This window comes from Puma concolor, chromosome D4 (genome assembly GCF_028749965.1).
Source record: "Puma concolor isolate L17-30 chromosome D4, mPumCon1.1.hap2, whole genome shotgun sequence".
NCBI lineage: Eukaryota > Metazoa > Chordata > Mammalia > Carnivora > Felidae > Puma > Puma concolor.
This window is the reverse complement of record NC_141679.1, coordinates 82,872,357-82,887,057: the sequence shown is the minus strand read 5'-3', so window position 1 is coordinate 82,887,057 and position 14,701 is coordinate 82,872,357. Positions and strand designations below refer to the sequence as shown.

The 14,701-nt window shown below is 40.3% G+C and overlaps 1 protein-coding gene across 3 annotated transcripts in view; it reads right to left on the bottom strand.

The window, feature by feature from the left end:
• The window catches only part of RABGAP1 (RAB GTPase activating protein 1), a 179,555-nt gene extending 164,916 nt beyond the window's left edge, over positions 1-14,639 (bottom strand). For 2 of the 3 annotated variants that reach the window (XR_015243042.1, XM_025922349.2), the window contains exon 1: positions 3,848-3,936. The gene's annotated coding sequence lies outside the window, so the exon portion shown is untranslated. Of the gene's footprint in view, positions 1-3,847; positions 3,937-14,430 lie in introns of those variants that run through there. The other variant, XM_086683971.1, reaches the window with a different exon arrangement.
• Positions 14,640-14,701: the final 62 nt, after the last annotated feature.

Here is a 14,701-nt window from a genome sequence, read left to right as displayed (position 1 = left end):
ATTAACTTGTGGCTCTTCCCAGTATTATACAAATGCCCAACATTTAATCCAATTTAGCCTTGCATGCTGTCTCTTAATACCCTTGATATTTAAAATATATTCCCAAAGGAAGAGTTTGCCAATCAGTTCCTTTTTCTGATACAAAGGCCATCTTCTAAAAAAGGGAAATAAGATTATAACCAAAGGTTGTTGGTTATAATTACCAAAATGTACAAATAAGGGAATAGAAAAATAAATTTTAATAACAGTCAAATTAAAACTTTACAGTTAATAACATTGTTGTTAAAGTTATCATAGACCCTAATTTGCTAACGTACCTAAGTAAATGACAGACTTTAGTATGGAGAAGAATTTATTCCCAAAAAGATTAATAGATCCCAAGAAGCACTGATTTATAATATAAAAGTGAATGCAACCTTAACTAGAGATATGTAACAACCATGCATGAACTCTTGAGAGATATGGACCTCCAAATCTGGCAGCACAGCCATACAATTAAGAAGATACACTTCCTACTTTAGAGCCAAGGTCAAACAGACCTTAAGGTCAGGTATAAACTTAAAAATAGGGCTTTATTTTTACTATTTGGTGATCCACGGAAAAGGGGATTTGGGGGGAAAGGTCAGGCCTGATAAAACTCTACTATGCTGAAAAGAACAATCTTCAAAAGAGTCTCACTGATTACTTCAAAGATTAGGGTTACTTTGGAAAGGGAGAAACTTCCAGGCTAAATTCTATAAACTAAAGTGGTCATGACTTGCAAACTGCCATATTGGCCAGTCTGTACAGGAAGAGAAACAAGGCTGTTAGGGTCAACAAAAGTGGTTATAAGTTTAAATATCTATCCAGTAGTGTTTTGACTTAAAAGTTTTCTAAAGAATCAAGATCTTTCAGAACAACACAGAATAGGAGGTGAGGGATTAGGGATGGACCAGGTAACCAATTTATGCAAAAAAGAAAGCTGTTTAATTGATGTACTGGTTTTTCATTGATACCCAGGGATGTTGAGTCCTTGGCCTTGGATTTTCTTTCTTTGTAATCTAAATCTATAGAAAACCAATAAAACAAGGCAGTTGCATACAAAGCACCCAAATGTCATGCCAAACTCTGCTTTATGCATGTTGGTTAAATTAGCAATTCTTTGATATCTGAGTTCTATCTCTGTGAAAGATTATTTAAAAGTTCATTTATTCCATATGCTTGAGAAGTATAATCATACCTAATTATACTGAAAACTACAAAGATATTACAGGCATGTATATGAACTATATATGAACTTCAGCACACTAGTGTCCAAAAGACAGTCAACAGTAGAGCTGATTTAAACAAATTATTTTCTGAATTCTGTACTCAAAGGTCACTTGTGAAAACAATCACTGGGAAATGATGAGACCTTCAAAGTAGGCTATGTATTAGCTGGAAACATGCTCAATAACAATGACTTCTTTTAAAAAAAAATTGTAATATTTATTTTTGAGTGAGAGAGAGAGAGAGAGCGCGCGCGTGCAAGTGAGCAGGGGAGGGGCAGAGAGAGAAGGAGACACAGAATCTGAAGCAGGTTCCAGGCTCTGAGCTGTCAGCACAGAGTCTGATGCGGGGCTCGAACCAACGAATCATGAGATCATGATCTGAGCCAAAGTCAGACACTTAACTGCCTAAGCCACCCAGGCACTGCCCCAACAATGACTTCTTTAAAAGAGTTTGGGCCGTGAAGTTTAACTGGAAATACACTCAATAAAAGAAAATTACTTCTTTAAAGAATCTGGGCTGTAAAGTTGAGATATATTTGTGGAAATGAGGTTTCTTCATGTACATAATGTGCAAAATACACATCTTTCAATATGCAATATGAAAGATAGGGGTTCCATCCCCGCGTAGGGCTCTGTGCTGACAGCTCAGTGCCTGGAGCCTGCTTTGGATTCTGTGTTTCCCTCTCTCTGTGCCCTTCCTTGCTTGCGCTCTTTCAAAAATAAACGTTTAAAAAAATTGTTTTTTAAATAAAAGATAGGAAACAGGTGTCTTCACTTTTACAGTATCCCACTAAACAACCACTTAACCCAGAATAAGCATGTGTGACCTGCTAATAAAACACTATACAGGGTGCCTGGATGGCTCAGTTGGCTAAGCGTCTGACTCGATTTTGGCTCAGGTCATGATCTCAGAGTTCATGGGATGGAGCCCCATATAGGGCTCTGTGCTGACAGTGAAGAGCCTGCTTAGGATTCTTTCTCCCTCTCTCTCTGCCTCTCCCCTGCTAGCACATATATGCACGCTCTCTCTCTCTCTCAAAATAAAAAACATTAAAAAAACCCACAACATTATGCCAATGAGACCAATAAGCATATAGTTGGTGGGTTAACTATCCAAACAAATATATAACTTAACACCAATGACATAAGTTAATCAACAGTATGCTGAGTTATAAAACTGCAACAGTGAAAAGTGTGCCGCAACATAGCAGTTTAGTTTTAATTACGAATTTAATTTGTATTTAAGTTCCACGTGAATTTTAAATGTTACCAGTAAATACAAATCAATCATGGATTCAAATCTTATTAATGCAATCTAAGGTCTATAAAAGAAAATCATAAAGAACTCTTTCCCATATTCATTTTCAGTTTTTTAAAGGAAACTCCACCTAAAAGCCTTCAGTATATGTTAAAATAGCACCCTATACACACTTGAATTAAAGCCAACAGGTCCTTCATTTAAAAAGTTCAATGTGTACTTCCTTGGTATCTAAGTTTTTCAACTTTTCAAACATCAGTTTGTGACAAACAGTGCAATTCATCCTCCATTGTTTTCCTCTTTTTAAATAAAGCAGCTGGAAACAAACTCATACTCCACTATTCCGGTCACATGTAAGTGAACACAGGTGTTTATTTGAATGAAAATATCAAATGAATGGTGAAATCCTGTCCCTGACAGTTTTTTTTTTCTAATAAAAACGACAAAAGCCACAAGATCGCAAATTCAAGTTGGAACATGATTTCAAACTAACGGAGCACTAGTAGCATGACACTTTGAACAGTCTCTTAAGACTCTTGCTTCTATGATAAAGGAATCCCCCAGTAACCCTCAGTACGGAGATGCCGTAAAAACAGGTGCAAAGGATAACAGTCGGAATGCCAAAAGAGTAGGGACCAAAGTACTACGAGGCAATGGACAGCGAATACTTGGAAGTCTAGGGTTCTCCTCTGGTTCACCCTCTAAAACCCTGAAGGTTGCTAAGAATCAAAGACACAGCAATGAGGTATTGAGAACAGATACTTAAAGTACATGGGGAGAGTGAGACACTTTAACTGCAAGTGGGTAAAACGAGACCAGTACGAGTTGGCAGGCCAACGCTAAAAGAAAGCAAGTCTTTCAGATTCGGCGCAGCCCAGGAAGCTAGCCTGAGGCCCAAGCCAGCCGAAGTCACAAATACAGGCCCGGCTGGTAATGAGGAGAAACTGAGGCGTAGGGAGTAGTCAGATTCCCAAACAGGACCTGGCCCAAAACAGTCAAGTCAAGAGACAATCCAGCTTTGCCCGGGGGCCAGAAGAACCGCCGCAAGCGCAGGACTCGGCAGACAAGACACCCACCCAGACAGGGGGAACCGGTTTGGGCAGGGTCTGCTGGAGCGTTCTCGCCTGCGCATGCGCCCTCTCCCCTCCGCCACAGCTCCCCCTCCCCCCAATCACGGCACCCTCAGAACCCGGCTCGTCGAGGGAGGTGAGCGCAATCTGCCCAGCCCAGCCCCGCGGGATGAGAACACAGCTTGGCTCTCCGCAGGGGCTGTCAGAGAATCCCCCGGGGCTTGGTGGATAGGAGGGTGCGAGGACGAGGAGGGGAAACGCGGCCCTACCCGACCCGCTGTCTCCTCCTCCGCCGCCCGCCGTTCGCCGTCCCGGAGGCTCCGCCGCCTGGGCCTCCCTAGCCGCCCTGCCCCCTCCCTCCCCACCCCCTACTCACGTGAGAACAGCTTCTTCCGCCCTCCGCCCCGCCTCCTGCCCCGCTTCATAGGCCCGCGGTTAAACAGAGTAGCCCCATTGGCCCAACAACAGGCGGCGAGGGCGTACTTCCTTTCCTCGAAGCCCCACCTGGGCTTTTACTCTGTTATGGGAGTCTGCGCCTGCGCTGTCAGTAATATTGAAGCTGAACTTAGAGCTGTGATGTATCTGGGCTTGGACTGGCAGTGGCTATGTGACTATGTGAACTACCTCAAGGACTGGAAACAGCATGGCAGGGGAATCAGGCTAGGTAGCACCTGTTGCAGTGCTTTTGCCTTTTAGGCAAAAGGGGGTACACCCGCAAAGAGCAAGGAATCCCCTGCTCACCTTTCACGTTCACGTACTATTTCAAAAGCAGTCCTTGACAGTGTTACTTGACTGACCTCACCTGGCCTTTATTGAAGGCGCGCAATGTGCGAGATATTGATAGGTCTTTTTATGGTTATCTCATTTGACTTTACCACAAACCCACGAGAATGTTACGATTTTTCTCATTTTATAAAGGAGTCCGGCCTGAGTAATACTTCAGTCTAAAAGGCAAAATTTTTGACTCAAGTCCAAGGGCTACTGGCTACAACACTGCTGCCTTGAGGTACTTGAGACACAGGGAAGAGGTCAACAATAAACAAGATTCTTTTAGAGTATTAGACTCAAAGATGGGGCAAGGATTTTATTTTAAAATTACTCAAAAGTGGGAAGCCTGGCTGGTGCAATCCATAGACTATGCGACCCTTAATCTCAGGGTTATGAGTTCAAACCCCACGTTGGGTGTAGAAGATACTTAAAACTAAAATCTTAAAAAATAAAAATTCAGGGGCGCCTGGGTGGCGCAGTCGGTTAAGCGTCCGACTTCAGCCAGGTCACGATCTCACGGTCCGTGAGTTCGAGCCCCGCGTCAGGCTCTGGGCTGATGGCTCGGAGCCTGGAGCCTGTTTCCGATTCTGTGTCTCCCTCTCTCTCTGCCCCTCCCCTGTTCATGCTCTGTCTCTCTCTGTCCCAAAAATAAATAAAAAACGTTGAAAAAAAAATAAAAAAAAAATTCAAAAGTGATATATAAAGTAAAAGGAACAGAATGAGATTTAAAGCTTCTGTCCTGAATTTACAATGTAGTTGGTAACAAAAACAGTGGCTCCTAAAGGTGTTACTTAAGTCATGATAGTTTACAAACTAATTCTACAGCCTATCCTTCACTCTTCCCCTTATTTTATTCAAATAGCCTATGCTCTTTTCCTGGTGAATGAGTCATATAATGTTTTCCTGTGGATAATGTACCCAAATCAACCAGAGAAAAAGCAAAAACGTGCTCTGTGGTAGTCCTTCCTCTTTGTGACTTGTCTATTACAATAGACTTGGCTGCAGTCCCACGGGAAAATAGCTTTGTTCCTTTTCTCCTTATACAGTTATATAATAATACACACCCATTTTAAAGTAGTATCAAGGGGCGCCTAGGTGGCGCAGTCGGTTAAGCGTCTGACTTCAGCCAGGTCACGATCTCGCGGTCCATGAGTTCGAGCCCCGCGTCAGGCTCTGGGCTGATGGCTTGGAGCCTGGAGCCTGTTTCCGATTCTGTGTCTCCCTCTCTCTCTGCCCCTCCCCCGTTCATGCTCTGTCTCTCTCTGTCCCAAAAATAAATAAACGTTGAAAAAAAAATTTTTTTTTTAAAAAAAGTAGTATCAAATAATAGATGTAGTTAGTGTTTGGAAATCCCCTGAAATCCTGACACACTTTTAATATTTGGTGGCAATACCTTCATGTACTCTGATTCATATGTATACCCCAAATATATATGTAAATCTTAACAAAATTTTTAATTAAAATTTTATTGTAGGTTCAGTACAGTGTGCCTTGGAGTAAAATAGAAAATAGAGACAAACTACAATAAAAAATAAAACATAACATTTCCACCAATGTTAATACCGTAATGCATATCCTTTGATGCCAACATATTGTTTTTGAAAAAATGAGATCACAGTTTAGCAATCTGCTTTATTCAATTAACAATATCCATCTTACCATTTCAGTAAATTTTCCTCTCATCTAATTCCTAGATCACATTTGATTTTTTATCAACTTAAAGATATTTTTACAGTTGGCTTTCCCAAATCAGTAATATCATTTCCATAAGTTTTCCTCTCATCTATTATCTACAATAATCAAATGTTCTGTTGACTGAAATATATTTTTTATTTTTTTAGTTTTTTAAAAAAAATTTTAACGTTTATTTATTTTTGAAAGACAGAGAGACACAGAGCGTGAATGGTGGAGAGGCACAGAGAGAGGGAGACACAGAATCCAAAGCAATCTCCAGGCTCTGAGCTGACAGCACAGAGCCTGACATGGGGCTCAAACCCACAAACTGTGAGATCATAACCTGAGCCGAAGCCAGATGCTTAACCAACTGAGCCACCCAGGTGACCCTGAAATATATTTTTTAAAGCTAGTTTTCCCAAATCAGTATCCAATCCAGGGCCACATACTGCATCTGGTTGTTCTATCCCTCAAGTATTTTTTACTCAAGCACTTGAGAAAAATATTAAGATACTGGCTTACTCAAGAATCAGGCCACTTTAGGTGCAAAATTTCCCACCCTCTAGATCTGAATGGTTGTTTCCACAAGAGATCATTGCGTTTGTTCCTCTAGACCTGTTATTTCCTGGCAACTGGAAATTATACTTCAAGGCTCAAATGGATTAATGTGGTTCGTTGGAGCCAGAATGGGAAAGTCTGTGAATGCTAAAACTGAAAAAAGGAAATTCAATCTATACACACGTGTGGCCTCAGAGGTTTTCAAGGACAGTGCCAAATATCAGATTTGGATTTTCTGAAAGATCATTCTGGTAGGAGTAGAAAAGGCAAAATGGGGTAAATGGGACAGTTTGGAGGCTGCCTAAGATCAGAAAGGCTTGAGGAGCACCTGGGTGGCTCAGTCAGTTAAGCATCTGACTCTTGGACTCTTGGTTTTGGCTCAGGTCATGATCTCATGGTTTGTGAGATCCAACCCTACCTCAGGCTCTGCACTGACAGCAAGGAGCATGCTTCAGATTCTCTCTCTCCCTCTCTCTGCTCCTCTCCCACTCACACATGTGCTTTCAAAATGAATAAACATTTAAAAAAAATAAAGGCTTGAATGATGAAGAAAGGGGATGGGATTGGCGTGGGGTGTGGGAAGAGGGCTAAAGTGGTGTTTTAAACAGAAGTAGCTTCGGGGCGCCTGGGTGGTTCAGTCGGTTACGCGTCCGACTTCAGCTCAGGTCACGATCTCGCGGTCCGTGAGTTTGAGCCCCGCGTCAGGCTCTGGGCTGATGGCTCAGAGCTTGGAGCCTGCTTCCAATTCTGTGTTCTCCCTCTCTCTCTGCCCCTCCCCTGTTCATGTTCTGTCTCTGTCTCAAAAATAAATAAACGTTAAAAAAAAAAATTTTTTAAAAAACAAAACAAAAAAACAGAAGTAGCTTCATGTTTGCTGATTCTTTCTTCTGCCTGCTCAAACCTGATTTTGAAACCTTCTAATGAATTTTTCATTTCTACTATTGTACTTTTTTAACTTCAGAATTTCGTTTTGGTTCCTTTTATAATTTCTGTATCTTTAATGCTATTCCCATTTTTCATAGTTTTTCTGACTTCATTCATGTTTTCTTTTAACTCAGTGAGCAACTTCAAGACTATTTAAAGTCTTTGTCTAGTAAGACATAGGTCCGATCTTTCTCAGGGATGGTTTCTGTTCATTTATTTTGTTTCTCTGAATGGACCATACTTCCCTATTTGTATGACTTTTTATTTTTTTTGCTGAAAAATGGACATTTGAATCTTATAATGTGGTAACTGTGGAAATCAGATTCTTCCCCTTTCCCAGGGATTGCTGTTTTTGTTTGTGTTTTATTGTTGAAGGATGTCTCTGTGCCAGGGATCAGGATCAGCCTAAGGTGAAAGATTAAGGTCTTCTCAGTTCTTTTCTGAATCTGCATCTTTTCCTGGTTATACATGGTGGCTTTCTAGTTTTCCCCATGTAAGTGATTGCTTTTGAATGTCCTAATCTTTAAATGTCTGGCTCCGAAGTGTAGTTGAAGGGAAAAAAATCAAACAAAAAAACAAAACAGGAGCTGTTCCTTCAAATCCCATAGAGCTAGCTTCAGCCAATGAGGGTTGAAACATTGGCAGCTATTCTGTGCCTGAATCTCAGAACTCAAAAGGAGTGATCAGCAATCAAAACACAGAACTCCGGTATTTGGCGAACAAGATTCTTATTTCCCACCACGGCTCCAGCAAGCCACACCAGGAATGTGAACATGGCTGCCTGCCACAGGGTTGAGGGGTAGGAAACAGGGAGGTGCTATTACACTAAAGTCTGACATTGACTGAAATTAACCTCAATTTACCAACCAAACTTTCCCTTGGAAGATCCAAGAATTCAAGTGGACTCCAGAGTTCCAAAATAGTTATTTCGGACAGTTTCTGCCAGTGCAATTGTTGTCTAGGTAGAGAAATGGATTTCCTGTGCTTCCTACTCCATCTGAGGAACAAAAAGAAAAGAAAAAAAAAAAACAAAAACAGAAATGTGAACAGTGAATAGAGCCTAAGGGATCTGTGGGACACTATAAAGAGAAACAACATACCACTGTGGGAGTCCCAGGAGAAGAGAGAAAGGGTAGAAAGAATCATCAAACTGTAGAAAGTCCAAGAAAAAGAGAGACTCTTGAAAGCAGCAAGAGAGAAGTGGTTCATTACATACAAGGGATCCTCAATAAGATTATCAGCCAATTTCTCATCTTTAACCTTGGAGGCCAGAAAGCAGTTGGGTTAATGATATTCAACATGCTGAAAGAAAACAACTGTTGATAAAGAATTCTCTATCTGGCAAAACTGTCCTTCAAAAATGAAAAAGTGGGGTGCCTGGGTGGCTCAGTCAGTTCAGTGTTCAACTCTTGGTTTCAGCTCAGGTGGTGATCTCACAGTTTTGTGAATTCGAGCCCTGCGTCTGGCTCTGTGCTGGTGGCGTGGATCTTGCTTGGGATGCTTGCGCGCGCACGCGCTCTCTCTCTCTCTCTCTGCCCTTCCCCCACTCACGCGGTCTCTGTCTCTCTCAAAAATAAACTTCAAAAAAAAAAAAAAAGAAAAAGAAATTAAAATAATCTCTGATTTTAAAAAAGCTAAGGGAGTTTACCAGTAAACCTGCCCGTCAAGAAGCATTAACAGCAATCCTTTAGGTTGAAATGAGGTAATACTTCAGGCTGAAATGAAAGGATGATCAAGAGTAATTTGAAGCTATATGAAAAAATAAAGATCTCTAGTAAAGATAAGTGTGTGGGGGATTATAAAACTAAGTATTGTTGTAATTACAATTTGTAACTCCACCTTTTCATTTTCTATAGGATTTAAAAAACAATGTATTAAAATATTAATCTATGTTATTGGGCACACAGTATATAAAGATATAATCTGTAACATCAATAATAGAAAGAGAAGGCAGAGTTATATTGGAGAGGTTTTGTGTGCTATTGAAGTTGGTATCAATTCAATTAGATTGTTATAACTGCTGTTAAATGTAATTCCCACGACAACCACAAAGAAAACATCTATAGCATATACATAAAAGGAAAGAGATATACATATACATAAAACCTTTAACTGCAAAAACTCAAATAAATACAGGAAAAAGGCAGTAATAAAAGAAGGGCACAAAGGCCTATAGAAAACAAATAGCCAAATGGCAGAAATAAATCCGTCCTTAGCAGTAATTACTGTAAATGTAAATGATGTAGGGTGCCTGGGTGGTGGCTCAGTTGGTTAAGCATCTGACTCTTGCTTTCAACTCAGGTCATAATCTCATAGTTAGTGAGACAGAGCCTTGTGTTGGGCTCCGTGCTGTAAGTTCAGAGCCTGCTTGGGATTCTCCCTTTCCCTCTCTCATGCTCTCTCTTCTCTTTCAAAATGAATAAATAAGTAAACTTAAAAAAATGTAAATGGTATAAACTCCTCAAAGAGTTGAACAGAATGGATTTTAAAAACAGATACAACCACCTGTAGCCTAGAAAAGACTCACTTTAGTTCCAAAGATATAAACAGGTTAAAAGTGAAAGAATTATTAAAAAGATATTCCAGGGGTGCCTGGCTGGCTTAGTCAGTAGAACATGTGACTTTTGATCATGAGTTTGAGTCCCACATTGGGCCTAGAGCTTACTTAAAAAAAAAAAAATTTCCATGCAAATAGTAACCAAAAGAGAGCTGGGGTGGTTATACTAACATCATACAAACCAGACTGTAAATCCAAAAAAAGGTTACAAGAGACAAAGAAGGATTTTATTTATTTATTTATTTGTTTATTTATTTAATCATTTAGAATGCATGTGCCTCAGCTCAAGTGGGGGAGGGGCACAAAGAGGAGATAGGATCCCAAGTGGGCTGTGTACTGACAGCAGCAAACAAGCGATGTAAGTCTTGAACTCATGAACCACGAGATCATGACCTGAGCCAAAGGGAACACTCAACCAACGAAGCCAGTCAGGTGCCCCAGAGCATTATTTATTAATATGTTTCAATAAAGCAAGATTATCTAAAAATTATAAACATTAACATACCTAGTAAGAGAGCCTCAAAATATATGCAGCAAAAATGACCAGAATTAAAAGGGAGCATAAACAATTCTATAATAATAGTTGGAAACTTTGGGGCGCTTCGGTGGCTCAGTCAATTAAGCATCCGACTTCAGCTCAGGTCACGATCTCGCAGTTTGTGGGCTGGAGCCCCGCATCAGGCTCTGGAGCCTGCTTCAGAATCTGTGTCTCCGTCTCTCGCTGCCCCTGCCCTGCTCATGCTCTCTCTCTCTCTCTCTCAAAAATAAACATAAAAAAAAAATTAGGGGCACCTGGGTGGCTCAGTCGGTTAAGCGTCCAACTTCAGCTCAGGTCATGATCTCACAGCTGGTGGGTTCCAGCCCAGCATTGGGCTCTGTGCTGACAGCTCAGAGCCTGGAGCCTGCTTCAGATTCTGTGTCTCCTCTCTCTCTCTTCCCCTCCCCCCACCACCACGCTCTGTCTCTTCCTCTCTCTCTCTCTCTCTCAAAAATAATAAACATTAAAGAAAAATTTTTTTAATTAAAAAAAATAGTTGGAAACTTCAATACCCTACTCAATAATGAATAGGACAACCAGATAGAAGATAAGTTAGGAAACAGAGCACCTGAACATCATGATAAACCAACTAAACCTAACAGATATATATAGAACACTCCACCCAACAACAGCAGAATACACATTCTTTTAATGTAGCATGGGACATTCTCCTGGACAGGCCATATAATTAGGCCACAAAACAAATCTCAATAGATTTTAACAGATAGGTACTACACAAAGTATCTTCTCCAACCATTATGGGATAAAGTTAGAAATCAATAACAGAAGGAAAACTGGAAAATTCACAAATGTGTAAATTAAACAACACGCTCTTAAACAACCAATGGATCAAAGAAGAAATCAAAAGGGAAATTAGAATATACGTTAGAAGTGAATGAAAATGATGACACAACATTTCAAAACAGGATGCAATGAAAGCAGTAATCAGAGAGAAATTTATAGTTGAAAACGGTTACATTAAAAAAGATCTCAAAATAATACCCTAAGTTTATACTTTACAAAATGAGAAAAACTAGAAACTATTTTTTTAACGTTTATTTATACATTTTGAGAGAAAGGGCAAGAGAGTGTGCGTGTGAACAGAAGGGCAGACAGAAAGGGAGAAAGAGAATCCCAAGCAGGCTCCACTCTCAGTGTGAAACCCAACACCGGGGTCAATCTCATGACCCCAAGATCACGACCTGAGCCGATACCAAGAGTTGGTTGCTCAACCGACTGAGCCACCCAGGCACTCCAAGAAAAACTAGAAACTAAACCCAAAACTAGCGAAAGGAAGGAAATAAAACAGATCAGAGTGGAGATAGAGACTAGAAGAAGAAAAATCAATGAAACCAAAAGTTGTTTCTTTGAAAAGAAAAAAATCAACAAATCTTTAGCTAGACTGACAAAAAAGAACATGCAAATAACTAAAATCAGAAATGAAAGTGAGGATATTACTTATGACATTTCAGAAATAAAAAGGATTATAAAAGAATGCTATGAACAATTGTATGCCAACAAACCTAGAAAACAGGCAAATTCCTTGAAACACATAAATTATCTAAACTGATTCAAGAAGAAATAGAAAACTCAACACAATTATAACAGATTGAATGAGCAATCAAAAACCTCAGAACAAAGAACAGTCCTGTACCATATGACTTCACCAGTGAAATGTACCAAACATTTAATGAGTAACACCAATCCTCCTCAAATTCTTACCAAAAAATTAAAGCAGAAATATTTCCTAACTCATTCTATGAGACCTTCATTAACCTGATACCAAAGCCAGATAAATGCATCATAAGTAAGTTAGAGACTGGTATCTCCCATGAATATAGATGATAAAATCCTCAATAACATATAAGACAATCAAATCCAACAACATATTAAAAGGATTACTCACCATGTCCAAGTGGGATTTATTCCAGGAATGCAGAGTGGTTTGACATAAAATCAATCAATGTAATATATCACATTAATAAAACAAAGGGAAAAAAACACATGATCATCTTAGTGGATGAAGAAAAGACATTTGACAGAATACAATGCTTTTCATAGTAAGATCTCTCAGAAAAGTAGAGAAAATTTCTCTACATGATAAAGGTATTTGTGGAAAAAACCCACATTTAACTTCATACTCAATAATTTAACTACCCCTGTAAGATCAGAAGCAAGTCAAAGATGCCTCCTTTTGCTGCAGCTATTCAACATTGTACAAATTCCAGCCAGAACTATTATAACTATTCTCTTTCTTTCTCAAGAAAGAGAAATAAAAGGCAAATGGAGAGAAAGAGGTAAAACTATCTCTGTTGAAAGACAACATGATTATAGAGAGAGGAAATCTAGAAGAACCCACAAGAAAGCTACCAAAGCAAAAACAAATTCAGCAATCGTGCTGGGTATAACAATAACACACAAAAACAGTTGTTTCAGGGTGTCTGGGTGGCTCAGTCGGTTAAGTGTCCTACTCTTGTTTTCCGGTCAGGTCATGATCTCACAGTTTGTGACATGGAGCCCGATGCTGGGCTCTGTACTGATAGCTCAGAGCCTTCTTGGGAATCTCTCTCTGCCTGCCTCTCTCTCTCTCTCTCTCAAAATAAATAAATAAACTAAAAAAAAAAAAATCAGTTATTACTACCTACCAGCTATGAACAATATGAAAACGAAGAAGGCAATTCCATTTACAATATTATCAAGAAGAATTAAGTACCCTTTAAACTTGAAAACATTGCTGTGAAATTAATGAATACCTAGGTACCTCGAAAGACATTCTGTTCATAGGTATGAAGATGTTAAAATGGCAATGTCACCCAAAGTGATCTACAGATCCAATACAATCAAAATTACAACATCCTTTTTCTCAGAAATGTAAAAGGTCATCCTTAAATTTACATGGAGTTTCAATGGGTCAAAACAATCATGAAAAAGCATAAAGTTTGGGGACTCACACTTTCTTGCTTCAAAAGTGGCAGGACAGAGAGCCAGAAATAAACCCTCACATACATAGTCAAAGGTGCCAAGACCATTGAAATGGTAAAGGAAAGTCTTTTCAAGAACTGGTGCTGGAAAAATATTATCCACATACAAAAGAATGAAGTTGGGTACAGCTGTGGTGACTGTTACATAACATTGTGAATGTACTGAATGCCACCAAACTTTACACTTACAAAATTATAAACTGCTTAAAATTATAAATACTATGTTTTAGGACAACTGGCTGGCTCAGTCAGTTAAGCGTCTGACTCCAGATTTTGGCTCAGGTCACGAACTCACCGTTTGTGAGTTCAAGCTCCACATCGGGCCTGCTTGGGAATCTCTCTGTCTCTCTCTCTGTCTCTCTCTCTCCCCCTCCCTCCCAAAAATAAATAAGTAAACATTTAAAAATAAAGTATATGTTTTATCACAATAATCTCCCCCACCCTCCTCGTACCAAAAAAAAAAAAAAAAAAAAGAGCCCAGTGAGCAAATGGATTGGAAAGGAAAAAGAACAGAACTCTAGAACGATACTAAAGTTTTCTGGTCTGCAAGGCTGCGTGGATGATGCCGTTTACCAACATAAGGACTACAGGCACTAAGAAGCAGGTCAGCATACGAACTTGAGATAATTAAAAGACACATTAAGATTGGGACAACCACTTGGAAATGTCTTCTGGGCAAGTTGGCCCTGGGGCTTAAGAGATCAGTCTAGACCTCGATGTAGGCAACGGAAGGCTAGAGAATGAAAGAAACCTCTGGGAATCACCAACATCCAAAAGCAAGGGGAGTACACCACCTTTTACTTTCACGGCCCCAGCGCGGCGAGTCCACATCCCTAGTCGGGAGGGCCTTACCAAGGCTTAAGTGCGGAGGCGCCCTTCAAGCCTCTGCGGGCAGCAGGTGGAGGAGCCGCTGCAAAGCGGCGAAGCACCCAGGGGTTGAGACCCGGACGCGAAACCGCAGCCAGCCACCGTGTCGTGGGTGAGACCCTCGTAGCAGAACTCTTCCGGTCCTCCGCACCCGGTCCTCCGCACCCGGTCCTCCGCGCGCTAAGTCCCTCTCCCGGGCCAGTGGCCCTCCGAGCCTTCCGATTGGTGGAGAGGACCATGGGACCTGGAAGTTGTT